The sequence below is a fragment of the Mycteria americana genome, chromosome 1 (assembly GCF_035582795.1).
Source record: "Mycteria americana isolate JAX WOST 10 ecotype Jacksonville Zoo and Gardens chromosome 1, USCA_MyAme_1.0, whole genome shotgun sequence".
Lineage (NCBI taxonomy): Eukaryota > Metazoa > Chordata > Aves > Ciconiiformes > Ciconiidae > Mycteria > Mycteria americana.
In genome coordinates, this window is record NC_134365.1 from 58,212,750 (window position 1) to 58,226,160 (window position 13,411).

General features: G+C 47.3%; 1 protein-coding gene across 3 annotated transcripts in view; it reads left to right on the forward strand.

Annotated features, from left to right (window-relative positions):
* Positions 1-1,076: 1,076 nt before the first annotated feature.
* Positions 1,077-13,411, forward strand: part of TMEM184B (transmembrane protein 184B) — a 31,180-nt gene continuing 18,845 nt past the window's right edge. For all 3 annotated transcript variants that reach the window (XM_075500775.1, XM_075500783.1, XM_075500793.1), the window contains exon 1: positions 1,077-1,226. The gene's annotated coding sequence lies outside the window, so the exon portion shown is untranslated. The remainder of the gene's footprint in view (positions 1,227-13,411) is intronic.

The following is a 13,411-nucleotide window of genomic DNA, read 5'->3' on the forward strand; positions in this document are numbered from 1 at the left end:
TCTCTGCCACCCGAGCAGGAAGAGCTGCTCCTTCTTTTGCCTGCTGCGTGGAGCTTCCAGCTCCTTGGATGAGAGAAGGAGTAGGAGGGAAGGGAGGAGGAGGGTAATTCAGGGGTATGGGATATTGTCCTGTTGCCTCTATCCTGTGTTGGTCCTGTTTTGAGTGTGTTTTTGAGGGATCAGAATGAAACTGGACTTTTTCCCTTCTAATCTTCTTTTCTGTGAGAAAGAAGAGCGTTGCCTGCGTGGAAGACAACACCCATCTCCACGTGCCTTTTCTCGGCTGAGTGCGCGGCCTCACAGCAGTGCGGCGGAGGCAGCGGAGCCTTGATCTGGCCGGGTTCAGGAGGGGCTGCTGTGTTTTGGATAGGAGCTCTCTTTTGGGACAGGAGGGAAATGCACCGCCATTTTGGGAGATAGGGGGGAGCAGGTCCATGGGTGCGTCTGTGTTTCAGAAGAAGAGGGCAAGTGCCCCGCTAAAGAAGGAGAGTCATCAAGTGCCTCAGGTGGGCTATTGGCTGCTCTTACTAACGCAGTCCTTGCCGGAAGCAGGGTGCTTGTGTATTAAAGGTTTTTAGGGCTTGGTTTTGGGGGGTTTTTGGGAGTTTTTGCTTTTTTAGATTGAAAATCCATTGTTCTGGCTTGAGCGGAGGTATGGTATTGGTTTCCAACACCTCTACGTGTGTTTTTCTCTTAAGAGTTTCTGGGAAAATGGCCCTGAGGTAGAGGTGGAAATCTGCCTGGGGCGATCTTCCTGCCCTTAACCCGCCTGGGGGGGACCCTGGGGACCCGGGTGCCCAGCTCGGGGAAGCACGGGCAGGGTCGGGGCAGCAGCTCACCCCTCCCGCCCAGCCGCAGCCTGCACCCCCCGAGCCTGGCGCCGGCCCCGGCGCTTGCCCGGCCCCGCGTCCCCGGGGCGCCCGCTCCCCTCACGGCGGCGTCGCCCCTTTAAGAGCCGGGCGGTTACGTCACCCTGTTCTACCACCGCCCCGCCTCAGCTCGCGCGGCGCGGGCAGTGGGCGGGGCGCGTCGTGCCGTGCGCAGGCGCGGAGGGGCCGGGGTGGGCCCGGCGTCGCCATGGGCTCCTGAGGCCCTCAGCGCCCCCGCGCCGGTGCCGGCGCCTGCCCGCCCGCGGGGCAGCGGGGCAGGGCCCGACCCGACCTGACCCGACCTCTCCTCACCCCAACGGGCCGGGCCGAGCCGAGCCGAGCCCTGCCCGCCGGGAGGTAAGACGTGGCGTGGGGCAGGATGGCCGGGGCGCGGGGGCGGCTGTGGGGGCGTGGGGGTGCCTGGTGAGGCCCCCGCAAACTCGCCTTCCCCCCCGCATCGCCCCGGTGTGGCCACGACCTCCGCCCCCCCCCCCCCCCAATCCCTCCTTCTCTTACCCCCCCCGCCCCCCCCCCCCCCCCCCCCCATTCTCCGGTGTGGCCTGCACGATCCCCTTGGTGCGGCTCCCCCGCCCCCGGTGCGGTCCCCCAGCCCTCCTCCCCATTCCCCGGTGCAGCCCGCGCTCGTTCCCCCGGTGTGCCCGCCCCAGCCCCTCTGTGCGGCCCCCGCCATTCCCTCTCTACGCGGCCCCCGCAGCCTGCCCCCACCACGCACATTCCCCCCGCGTGGCTTCCATACCCCCCCGCGCCTCTCCACAAGCTCCCAGTGCCCCCCCCCCCCCCGATGCAGCCCACACAGTCTGTTCCCCAATATCTCCCTGCTGCAGCCTACCCAATCTCCCCATGCGTGCACACGCGTTGTCTCGGCGCAGCCCCCACACCCCCCGCTGCTGGCGGGCTGCTCAGTGGCATTGGGTGGGTGTCATTTTTTGCAAGGGTGCGTTTGTCCCTAGGCGGGCTGGGAGCACGGTAGACCCCAGCAGGATGGTGGGCATCAGGCTTGTGTTTGCTGTGCCTCCTCTGATTCAGGCTGGATGGACTGACAGACACCGTGTGTATACGTGTGTGCTGGTGTGGTAGGCGCGTGAAGAGGCTGTTACTGTGCCTGTATTGCAGGCGAGTTATGATCGGTCTTGTTTGGATGCTCGTGGCTGAAATTTCAGTTGCTTCGTGAGGGCTAACTCAGTCTTGGCAACTGCAGTGTGTAGTAGAAGGAGGGCTTTAGAAGAACGTGTGCATGACCGGGTTCTGATGAATTGTGATCCAGGAAAGGGACTGGAGTGGTTTCAGGGACAGCTCTGTGAAAGCTGCCTGGAACACCATGAAGCTGTCAAGAGTGGGAGGCGGAGGAGTGAGAAATCTAGAGGAAATACTGAAGACGATTCCTCCTTACAGAAAGTTTGAAACCGTTCTTACCATGTAAGGAGCTTGAACAGGAGTAATTATTGAAGATATAGACAGGCTTCCCCAGAGAGAAGACTGTTTACCTCCATTGAAGAGAAAAATAAAAGGCAGTCATCAATAATAGAGCAAAGGCTAACAGGATGAATAGAAATGTCTATTTCCTATCCTGCAAGAAAAAGACAACAATTGATGAAAATGTAATAAAGCATACATCCCACTAAAAAAGACTTGGCTTTTTAAACACCATAGTTAACTGTTCCATTGAACTTGTGTTACTGGAAGTTACCCTTGAGTCTAAGACCTTAGCAGCCTCCCTAAAAGGGACCAGAGATTTCTCTAGAAACGTTGGTTTTATTCAGGTTTCTAATACTAAAGGTTTGTATTTGTGTGGTAGTTTTGGAAAAAAAATAAACTCTCACACTTTGTGCTGGTTTTGGCTGGGATAGAGTTAATTTTCTTTATAGTAGCTAGTATGGGACTATGTTTTGGATTTGTGCTGAAAACAGTGTTGATAACACACTGATGTTTTAGTTGTTGCTGCACCAGTCAAAGACTTATCAGCTTCCCATGCTCTGCTAGGTGCACAAGAAGTTGGGAGGGGACACAGCCAAGATAGTTGGCCCAAAGTGACTAAAGGGCTAGTCCATACCATATGACGTCATGCTCAGTATATAAAGCTGAGGGAAGAAGAAGGAAGGGGGGGACGTTCGGAGGGATGGCGTTTGTCTTCCCAAGTAACCGTTAACGTGTGATGGAGCCCTGCTTTCCTGGAGATGGCTGAACACCTGCCTGCCTATGGGAAGTAGTGAATGAATTCCTTGCTCTGCTTTGCTTGCGTATGCGGCTTTTGCTTTACCTATTAAACTGTCTTTATCTCAACCCACGAGTTTTCTCACTCTTGCTCTTTCTGATTCTCTCCCCCATCCCATTGTGGGGGGAGTGAGCGAGCTAGCGGCTGTGTGGTGCTTAGTTGCCAGCTGGGGTTAAACCACGACACACTTTTAGGATGTTGGCTAAGGACTAAACAACAGGGCTTTAGGATAGCTTTTCTTATGGTGAAGGTGTTCCACAAAGGCCTACTTCAGGCTTTTTTTCACCATTGTCCCCGAGAAAATGGGCTTTGAATCAGTTTTTAAGTCCTTAATACCATCGTTGTTATGGTTGTGCTGTAAACCTTAAGTGGCATGTATGCAGCAGGTGGCTATCTCTGCATCTGGAGCAGAAAGGATTCAGTCTTGCTGTAAAATGATCAGGAAAACATTGCTACCGAAGTCAGCTTTTTTAACCAGTGGTGGTGTGGGAAGACCTTTTTTTTCTTTGTATTCTGCTCAGGTCTCTAAAATCAGTTCAGGGTGCTGAACGGGTTGTGTTTTGGAAACGTGGGGCAAGGGGAAGACAGCCGCCCAATCACTCGGGCATCTTTTTCTACTTTTATTTGTCTGTCTCCTTGGGACACATGGCAGTTAGAAGGGAAGGTTCTTAGACATGCACAAGCTGGTCAGAAAATAAAGTTCGCTGTGACTAGCTGGCTTGGCGTAATGAAAGCATTCTGAGCTGGCTGGTTTCTAACGATTTGACAGAATCCAGCTAGAAATCCACCTTGTTCTCTGTCAGCTTGTTTGCCTCTTTGCTGGTAGCAGGCTGGGAGGTAGATGAGCTTTTGCGGTTTGCAGTTGTGGGATTAGGGTTCTTTTCTTCTCCACATGAAGGAAGGGTGGGTTGTCTTTTTTCCCCAACTCAAAATAACTTTTAAAACACCTTTTTTTCCCCCTTAAAATGTCAGTCCCTTTCTCTGTCCAGTTCTTCTGCTGAGTTAAGTCAAAACGTTTTTATTAGATGTTTTAGTTAAGACAACCACCTCTTAATTTCTCTGTGATGGAATTTACCCTTCATCTCCTTCTCCCTTCCTGTTTTGGGTCTGTGTTTAATTGGCTTATGTTTGCAGCGGTGGACATGAGCTCTTGGCTGCTCCTTCTAGCAGAAGTGCCTGTTTCATTTTCTAGCAGCTCAGAGGATATCTTTGAGCTCTTCCAGCAGTGGCTGGTAGGAGCAGTGAATTCCTCAGGAGATGTTTGTTATTTGGTCCTTGCCGCTTCAAGAGCGCAGTGTTGCATTGTTCAAAGTATTGAGGGTTGAGGTAAAATATGAAGTTGCAAATCAGACTTGTTGATTCTGAAGGGCTGCTGCTGTGACTAGTTTTCACAGGGTTTTCAGGCTAAAATTGATGAAACCAAGGTTATAAAGCAGCGGTGAATGTACAGGTTGGGCTGTCTGCAGAATCAAGAGAATAGTACAGCCTCAGAGAGAAACTGCACTTAACCTTTGTACAGTAGAGCTTTCCTAGTACACGACTGCTGCTAGCTATCCGCGTAACAAAGCTGCTGTGTGTTATTGAACAGCCAGGGCTGGGGGCAGAAGCTTTTCTCTGTTTTAGAGCTTGTGATTGATTGCGCTCGCTGAGGCCCTGGAAAATTGAGGTGGTGTAGAGAATAGCGTTGTGTTTGGGTTTTGTGTGCTGACTTGCCCATCTGTTCGCTTGAAGTGGTGTGTGCGTTGTGTACTGTTCTCGCTTCTTCCCGAACTCTTTGGGGTTTGCTTTCTTGTGGTGAAAGAGCGGTTTCCTGCCAAGATGTTACACCCTACCAGAACACTTGGGACTCTGAAAGTCGTTTGAAATGGTGATAAGATGGATTAAAACACTTAGCTAACATAACTGTAAAATATGATAGCGCTTGGACTGGAAACACCCTTTTGAAAAGGTTTTTTGGTGTGTTGTCGTCGTCCCTCCCCCCCCTCCCCCCCCCCCCCCCCCCCCTTTATGGACTACTTTGGGAGAGAGCCACTGGACATGTTTTCAGAGCAGCAATCCCCAAGCAAGGTTTTGGAGGTGAAATTCTGCCAGTGAAGCAGTGAGCTGCAGCCACCTTCCAGGAGTCTCGCCTTAGACTCTTCCTCCTCTGAGAAGAGGCAGGGGACTGGAGTACTTGCTTATAGCCAGGTTCTCTGTGGTCTTTAAAAATCAGCTCAACTTCCATGGGGTTTTTGTTTGTGATGGCGTAAGTAACGTGTCTGGGAAGGCAACAGAGCAAGCTGTGTCCAGGGAGAATGCAGTGTATAGACAAGCTGCCCAGGAACCCTGCTGTATCTGGGTGTGACCAGGACCTTATCGCCCCTGAGGGGCATGATTTACAGGAAACCTGAAGCGGGGAAATAACCTACATGCTCTGCCTGCAGCATTGAGTGTTCTTTAACCCATAGAGTACCTGGATATTTTTCTCCTCACCCTCAAGTCTGTCTCTGGATTGAAAAGATGGGAATACTGCTATTACTATCTTACAGTCACAGTGCCTGGGAGTCTGGTGATACTGAAAGGATCAGCTATTTGAGGATGTTGTATAATGGAGAGTAATAGAGAGCATAGAGAGATGGTGTCATGGCCTCAAATTTTTTGTGACTAACCTGAAAGTGTTCCTCTCTGCCTGAGTATGTTGTACAGCCTTTTGCCCCGATTGACTCTCTGGCAAAAAGGTAAAAAAAGATCTCTCTGGTTCAGCAAAGAAGATGACCGCAACATGTTATCTAGTGCAGCAGTGAGGCTTTGAGCAGGAGATGAGATGAAGTAATACCTTAAAAGCTGACCTTGCTGGCCCATTGTTCCCTCCCCAGGCCGTGAAACATGACATTGATGCTATTGGAGGCTGCTGAGCTAATTGCTTGGGAGCTTGCAGTTGCCTGGTCATCTCCAGCACAGGTACAGCCCAGGTAGCAGTAATGTAAGTAGCTGTGCCTCTGTCCAGATTACTTAAAATTAACCTGGACAAGCCAGTCAGCTGAGGAGGCAGATTAGAAGAGAGTGAATTTCTCTTTCATGGCTCACCACATCTTGTCTCCTCCTTGCCAGCTTTGCTAGCAAAGGCTGGTTAGTGGGTGAAGCTATTTGCAGCTAATTGTCCCATGGGCGCTGGGAGTGACCTCTCTCCTCCTCCAAACTCTCCTGACTTTCAGACTTTCTTTCCCCTGTCCCAATGGCTTTGTGATGGCACTGATTTTACAGCAGAGTTTTAAGCTAGAAGTTATTCGTATAAATTCCCATTTAGGCAACTTCATCCAACTGGGTAATTTAATGTTACGGTGTCTGGAAAAATTGGGTTGAAGTTTTGTCTTTTTTTAAGCACGTACCCTCTCAGGTGGGGGCTTGGTGTGCCTCTTTCTGTAGAGAGAAAATGCATTGCTGTTGCTGACTTCTGGGATAGAGAGGGGGGATTTCAGAATCACCTTGAACTGTGTTTTAGTAGCTGTTGGCATCCGTCAGCTTCTAACAGTATTGGTGACTTCTCTGCAAAGCTCTGTGGTCAGCTTTGGTGCTGAGTCAGGAAAGGGTGAGCAGCTTCTAGCCACTCGTGTGGTGTAAGTAGCCTTTGGAAGAGGATGCTGGGCAAGGTTTTTCCCACTGATGAGAGAATGATTTCCTCCTCCAGGCATCGTGCTCTGCCTGTGAGCTTCCAGAGGTAACTTTTGTGTAAGGGAAGTGCTGTGTCTGGGTTCATTCTTCAGCTAGCAAAGCTGTAATGCTGATGTATCTAGGGCTTGGCATTTTTGTGTGGGGAGGAACTCTCCTCTCACAGGAATCCAGGAACACAAAGCTCCTAATTCTGCTTTTAGAAGTATGCATCTGTAGGATATTTATTTTTCTTGATAGAGTAACAGGGCAGGAGAAAAGGGGGGGGTGGGGGTGGGGGGGCAATATTGAACAGGAGTAATGAAAGTAAGAGTCGGAGATTTTTGGGAATTAACGAGAGGATGTATGTGTCTTATGTCCAGAGTTTAAAAAAAAAAAAAAAAGCAACAAACCACAAACAAAAATAAGCAGATCAGATGTTATTTTAGCAATAACAGAATGGCTTCATAATGAGTGGCTTTGGGTACTTTGTTGAGAATCACTGTTTTTACTTCTGTAGTGCTCATCACTGTTACATATTTGCATCAGAGAATGATTGCTAGGGAAGTCAGATGTGCCATCTCCCTCATATGCGTCGCTGCACAGTTGCCTAGGCTTGTGGTAAGAGGTCTGGCTTCTTCTGACACATTTACTTGCTAAATTTAAGTATGGATCTGATCTGATAGATTCTATATGGACAAGTATGCTCCGATATATATAAAAAACCAAAACAAAACAACCCAAACAAACTCCCTTCGTGTGTGACTGCCACAAGTTCAATGGCTTTCGATCCTGCTGTAGAGTTTGACTTCTGATGCATCTTAGAGTAACTATATACCCTGTGGCAACTTTAAAACTGCTGTCTTCTCTGTCTTGGCACTTGGAAGGTGGGGAAGGATGAAGGTGGGGAAGGTGGTGGAGTAAGTTCTGATTTGACTTTGTTCTTGAGAATTTGGAAAATGAAATGCAAACTTCCTCTGTCATGCTGGACAGAAGTGTTTACAACACATCCTTTTTCTCCTTGTTTCTTTCCCCTCTACAAAGATGTTCTGCAACTAGCAGTCTTTCTGTGTTTCTCTCCTGGGAGCAGAGGGCTTGACTGGTTTGTGTGGAGTGGGGCTGCTGGGAATATGGGAAAGGGACACAGTGCATGGCCCAAGTGTGCTTGATCCCACTCTCGAAGGAGTGGTTGGAAGTTTGGGGAACATCCCTTCTCCTCTCCCTCCCCCTTTCTCTTTTTTTCCTGTCTCCTTCCAAAAAAGGGACTAGATGTTGGATGTTGACCTATCACAATGTGGGTCAGCCACAAAAAAAAAAGAGGAGGAGGAGGATGGGTGGAGGAGGGCTGTGTGAGTACAGTGAGACAACAGAAATTAATAGAGCAGAAAAAAACTCTGGAAAGAAGAGTGCAGGGCTCAGGGTAAAAGGATTTTATTGTTGATTCTGAGTTTTTAAATGGGTGCATGGGGAGGGGAAGCTGCTCTCTCTTCGGATGACTGTGTATGGATTAGCAAAATGGGTGGGGGCTGTGTGGGCTGGAAGTAGAGAGGATTTTTGTGGTATTGTTTAATTTCCTTAAAATGAGAAAAGAAGTTGCACAGCCTTGTTGAAGGTTAAATTGTGTGTACTGTATGCTGTTATGTGTACGTAGGTGTTGGATAATCTCTTAAATATGGCTTGGTGGGTGTGTACCTTGCCCTGTGGTTTGGTCCTCCTAGATGCCCGATTCCTCTACCTTCTGCTTCTGAGGCTAATGGCCTTCCTGCTCTGCTTGTGCTCCTGCTACTGGTTTTACGTCCCAGTGATGCTTTTCTCTGGTTTCACTGACTATACTGACAGCTGTTTTGAAAATTGTGGCTGGGCAAAATCTCTTCGGTGTTCAGAGTTCTTACACCTCTGGAGAAATAACATTGCGAAGAACTGCATTTGGATCTGAGTTTGTTATGCAGAGAGAGAAGTCGTACATTAAGCCGATAAGAAGTGCAGTAACTGTAGATTCAATCACTGTGTGTTTTTGTAAATCTTGTTGAATGCCCATCTTCTAGCTGAGCACAGTGTTGCTCATGTGTGTTTGGAATTACGTATGCATGCGTGTGTATGAAGTGCGTGTTGTGGGGTGACTTTCACTGGTTTGATGTTATGAAAGCTTTGCCCAGCATGAATAGTAAAATGTAAATGAGTTTCACTAGTAAAAATTGCATGCCAGGTCACATACTTAACTCACAGATTGTTTCGGGAATGCTACTGGAGAGCTTAAAAATGCACTGTTGGGACCTTTTCACGTCCCATAGCTAAGTAAACTAGATGCCACCCCAGAGAGAAAAAGCTATTTAAGATGTAATAAATTTAAAAGCATTTGATTTTCTTTTATTGCTATCACTGATTTGAGCTGCACCAGTGACTCTCTTACTGTACAGCGTTATGTTATTTTGTCCTGACTCACTACCTCCTCCTTTTCCTACCTTTTGCCAGATCAACTGGTGATGCCATGCCTTTGGGGGTTGAAAAGACCTTAAATCAATTATGAATTTGCAGCATATACCTAGCACAATGGAAAGAGCTGATCCCAATTGGCAATTCTAGGCATTCTTATAATTAAAATAGTCTAAAATAAACCTTGAACCATTTTGTCGTGTGTTCTTGTACTCCTTGTAAGTCTAGGGGACATTCTGAAAACCATAAAGCTCCTGCTTTCACTAAGGTAAAGCTCTGGCTTGTGTCGTAATAGATGCAGAAAATTCAGACTTTAAATCGCCTACCATGTGGCACTTCTGCATTGGTCTTTTTGAGTCTAGAATAAGGATAATTTAATGGAGAAACTCTTAGAGGAATAAGAAGTTAAGACGGGAGTGGAAAATGGTTTTGTGGTATCTTAACAGAAACAAAGTTCAGCATGGCGGGTATTTGAAACTACAGCTAGTCTGGAGTAGGTTTTAAGGAGGAGCAATTTCTTGCCTTGTAGCTTTCCAGGAGAACCTTGCAGCCAGGTCATGCATGTTTTGTTGGATCATATCTTGTACAGCAGAAGGAGGCTTAGCTGTTAAGACTCTTTCATGGGATAGCTTTGTGTATCATTCTTTGCACTCTCAGCAGTTTAGAAATTAAATACTTTTAGCCTCGGAGGAGATGATCTATTTTAAAAACACAGATTGTGTTTGCAGATGGCAGAGAACGGCTTCAGAGTCATGTCGTTCGGGGTTCTTTTCCTACCGACACTGGGGCAAAGCAAGGCTGCTGTTGCCAGCAGCACAACGGAGCGGGTCTTGCTCAGAGCAGACAGCCTGCTCCTCCTTTTCTAGTCTCTGTGACTGAATATGTGTTCAGAAGTACTCCTAGGAACTGAAGGACCAAGCTTGAACGTTTCTTCCCTCCTCTTATACCGCTTTTGTTGCATCAGAAACGGGTTTTACGTATTTATGTTTGTTTATCTTTATGTAGAAATAGTTCCTCCTCGGTGGTAACATTTTCCATGCCTTTATGCAAGCCAAAAATGAAGTTTTTTTTGTTTTCACTTGTGCGGCATCCCTTCTGTTTACTGTTCTGAGTTTATTTTCGGTGGAAGAAGCTGCCATGTTAGTGTTGGAGACAGAAGGCCTCTGTTTCCAAAAGACAGAGGAATGGCCATCTGCTTCTGATGGAGAATTACTGCATTGCTGTTTTTCTGTGGATGCAGGCCCTGTGGACACATCCCCACTAACTTTACACTGGTGTGGTGTCTCTAACAGAACTGGTCCCCATGCAGGTTGGAGCCCCTTCCCTATCAAGAATCTCAGTAACAGTGTTTTGCATCTCTAGGTTTTTGTCAGGATAGTTATCTTCATATAAATAGCCCATGCTTTGCTTTATTTTATTTTCTCCTCCTTGCATTGAGAGCAGACCCTAATACTCCTACAGTGCTTTCAGAAGATCTGTTAGATAAGTTTAAGCCAGTACTAGGTTGGTATTTAAGCTAATGCCTTAGCAGTACAAGGTCCTGTCTTGCTCTAATGTGCGTAACTTGTAATGGCATGTAGGCAGGAACACGTAACAGCTCCTTGGGGATGGGGGTGTCATCTCTGCCTTCCACATTTGGGGCTGTTGGGTATAGACCTCACAAAGACCTAAGCACTGCCCGAAGCTCATGTAGCCCACATACAGGAATCGTACCAGCTGACCCGAAGTTCCTGCGGCCGTCCTGAAGTAGATCTAGGCCCATGTCTGAAAGCCCTGTGTGTTTACCCAGGTGTACTTTTCTGTGTGCATGTTTCCAAAGTTTGGTGCTTTTCCTGGCTATCCATTCTCCTGGTCCTGTTTAGGATGTGCTATATTGCAGGCTACCTCCGGGGGGAGCAAGGTAGTCAGTTGGAGATGGGAAAAGCTTCAAGAGTGAAATTTAAAAGTGTTGAAATGTTTTCCTTTGATATATTTAGGAGAGCCCTCCAGAGAGGGAGAATAAGTGTGTAAGTAACTTTACTCTCCCTTGAAATGGAAGCAATGAGGTGGAGGTGAAAAGAGATGGACGGAGAAAACAGGATATGGCAGAAGAGTAAGGAACTCTTCAAATTTTATTGTGCATTAGATTAGATTGGTTTGTATTGCATTGGTAATTCAGGTTTCTAAATGCCCCTAATTTACCATATGGTAATGTCAAGTGCCTTCCTCATGGTTTGGTACCTCGCAGTGCTGGGAACTATGCGGGCAGAGAACAAAAAGATAGTTGTCCCAAGGAGCTTAAAATGCGCAAGAAACAACAGAGAAATATAGCCAGCTGGGAGGAGTACACAGAAAAGGGATCACAGCCAGTAGCCTAACCCTTGTCAGGTTGTTGCACAGCTGAGGAAAGGAAAAGGAAAGGACCTTTTTCCCCGGGCGTGAGAGGAAGCAGGAAGGTATGTGTTGTGGCACTGACATGGGCTGTGATGGAGGTAGGCATCCAAGAAACAAGTATCAAAACACATTCACTGTGTCAGGTAAGAGGGAAGCTGCTTAAACCAGGACACTCTTATCTGTAGCTTGTCAAGGCAGCGTGTTTGCTGTGACATGCTCCCAGGCACCACCTTTGCTGGAAGCCTGTTCTGATGATGTGCTGGGCTTGTGTCCCGTTGCACGGTGGGGAAGAGGCATCTCAGAAACAAGGCCTATTAAGAGAGTTGCCATAGCCCGCCCTCATGATGCTCTTTTTAACAAGGCAAAAGAAGAGCTAGCAGACTCTGAGCTGGTGATAGTGAATGAACTGAAATCCACTCACCTGGTTAAAGCTCCAATCATCTATGCTATTAACTATTTCTTAAATATGGTACAGAATTGCTCTTACAGCTTCAGCTTCTTGCATACAGTAGTCTTTCATAATAGCTTTGTGCCCTGCTTATACCTGTCACTGTAGCAATGGTGTCTGGGACTTTAGGAGATTAGAAGGGATAATTTGGAAGGTATATGTTAATTTTGCAGATTCGGGAGTACAGTGTGCCTTCATGTTTTACTAGGAAAGGGAATGAACTGCAAGCTGATGCTTACAACCAATAAAAAGTATCAAGCGATTAAAAAGTTGTCCTTAGGGGCAACCCTGAGGAACAGGGGGGTGCTCATGGGTGAGGTGGATTGGGGTTTGGAGTAGGGAGAGCCCTGGTTAAGAAAGTTTGTATATTTTCTTTCAAAACACAGTGCTGGAAAGAGTTATTAGTTTCAATGACTGTGTGAATTAAAGGGGATTAGGTGAAGAATGATGCATAATCATGTAATTAATGACAGTTGATGTATAATCACAAGGGGGCAGTGTTAAGGTTACCCATACAACTTGAACTTGTAAGTGTCCTTGCTTCTGAATACGTAACCCTTGTCACGTCATAATGCTTGATGATCACTTTTTGCTGTTTCAGCTTCTTTTAAAATGAGTGCAGAGAAGCAGAGGAATTCCCTTTCAGATCTTCAGTTGTGCTCATGTTACTGGCGCTGCACGTGGGTCTGTGCTGTCGGTGCGGTTTGATTAGCTGGAGTGTGGAGCTCCAGGTACTGTCCCACCTGCCACTGGTGGTCTTCAGTACAGATCCTCTCCCCCATGAGCTTTAGGAAGGGCTTAACAGCTTCCTCTCTTGCATAGCTCCCAAAGTGCACTGGGATGTGCAGGATCGCAGCTGGCTGGACTTTATTTAGAGCTAGGTTAGCCACAGGTGCATCTGCTCTGATTTCATTTTAGATGTGCCCTTTGTGAGCTTAGTGGAAGCACTCTCAGCACTGTGAGTGTTCAGTCACTTCAGAAGTCACTTGGGTAGAAACCCCTTTCTTCTCAAAGCAATAAAAACCTTGCTACCTTGTGACATCTCCATCCAGCCTTCATCTCTCCAAATTTTTAGATACAGTATAGATAATATAATGTATGTGTGTATGCTCTGAAACTCAAAACTTAACAGTTACATTTCCTGTACTGATCAGGACTGGAAAGGAATTACCCTTCAGTACGTGCAGTTATGGAAAGCTGTAACTCAGAGCAGGGATATTTTGGAAAAAGAATGACTGGAAAGAACGAAGAAAAGCCAAGTTTGATGATTATTTTGTAAATTAAACCGTAACAGTTGTGCAGCTCCCTCTATAGTAAGATAATATCTGCTTAAACATATCTGGATATTTCCCAGGATTTGTATTTGTTCTCTTCCCCCTGTGGAAGACAGCAGAAATGAGGTGGAATGTGGCATAACACCAGAGTGCC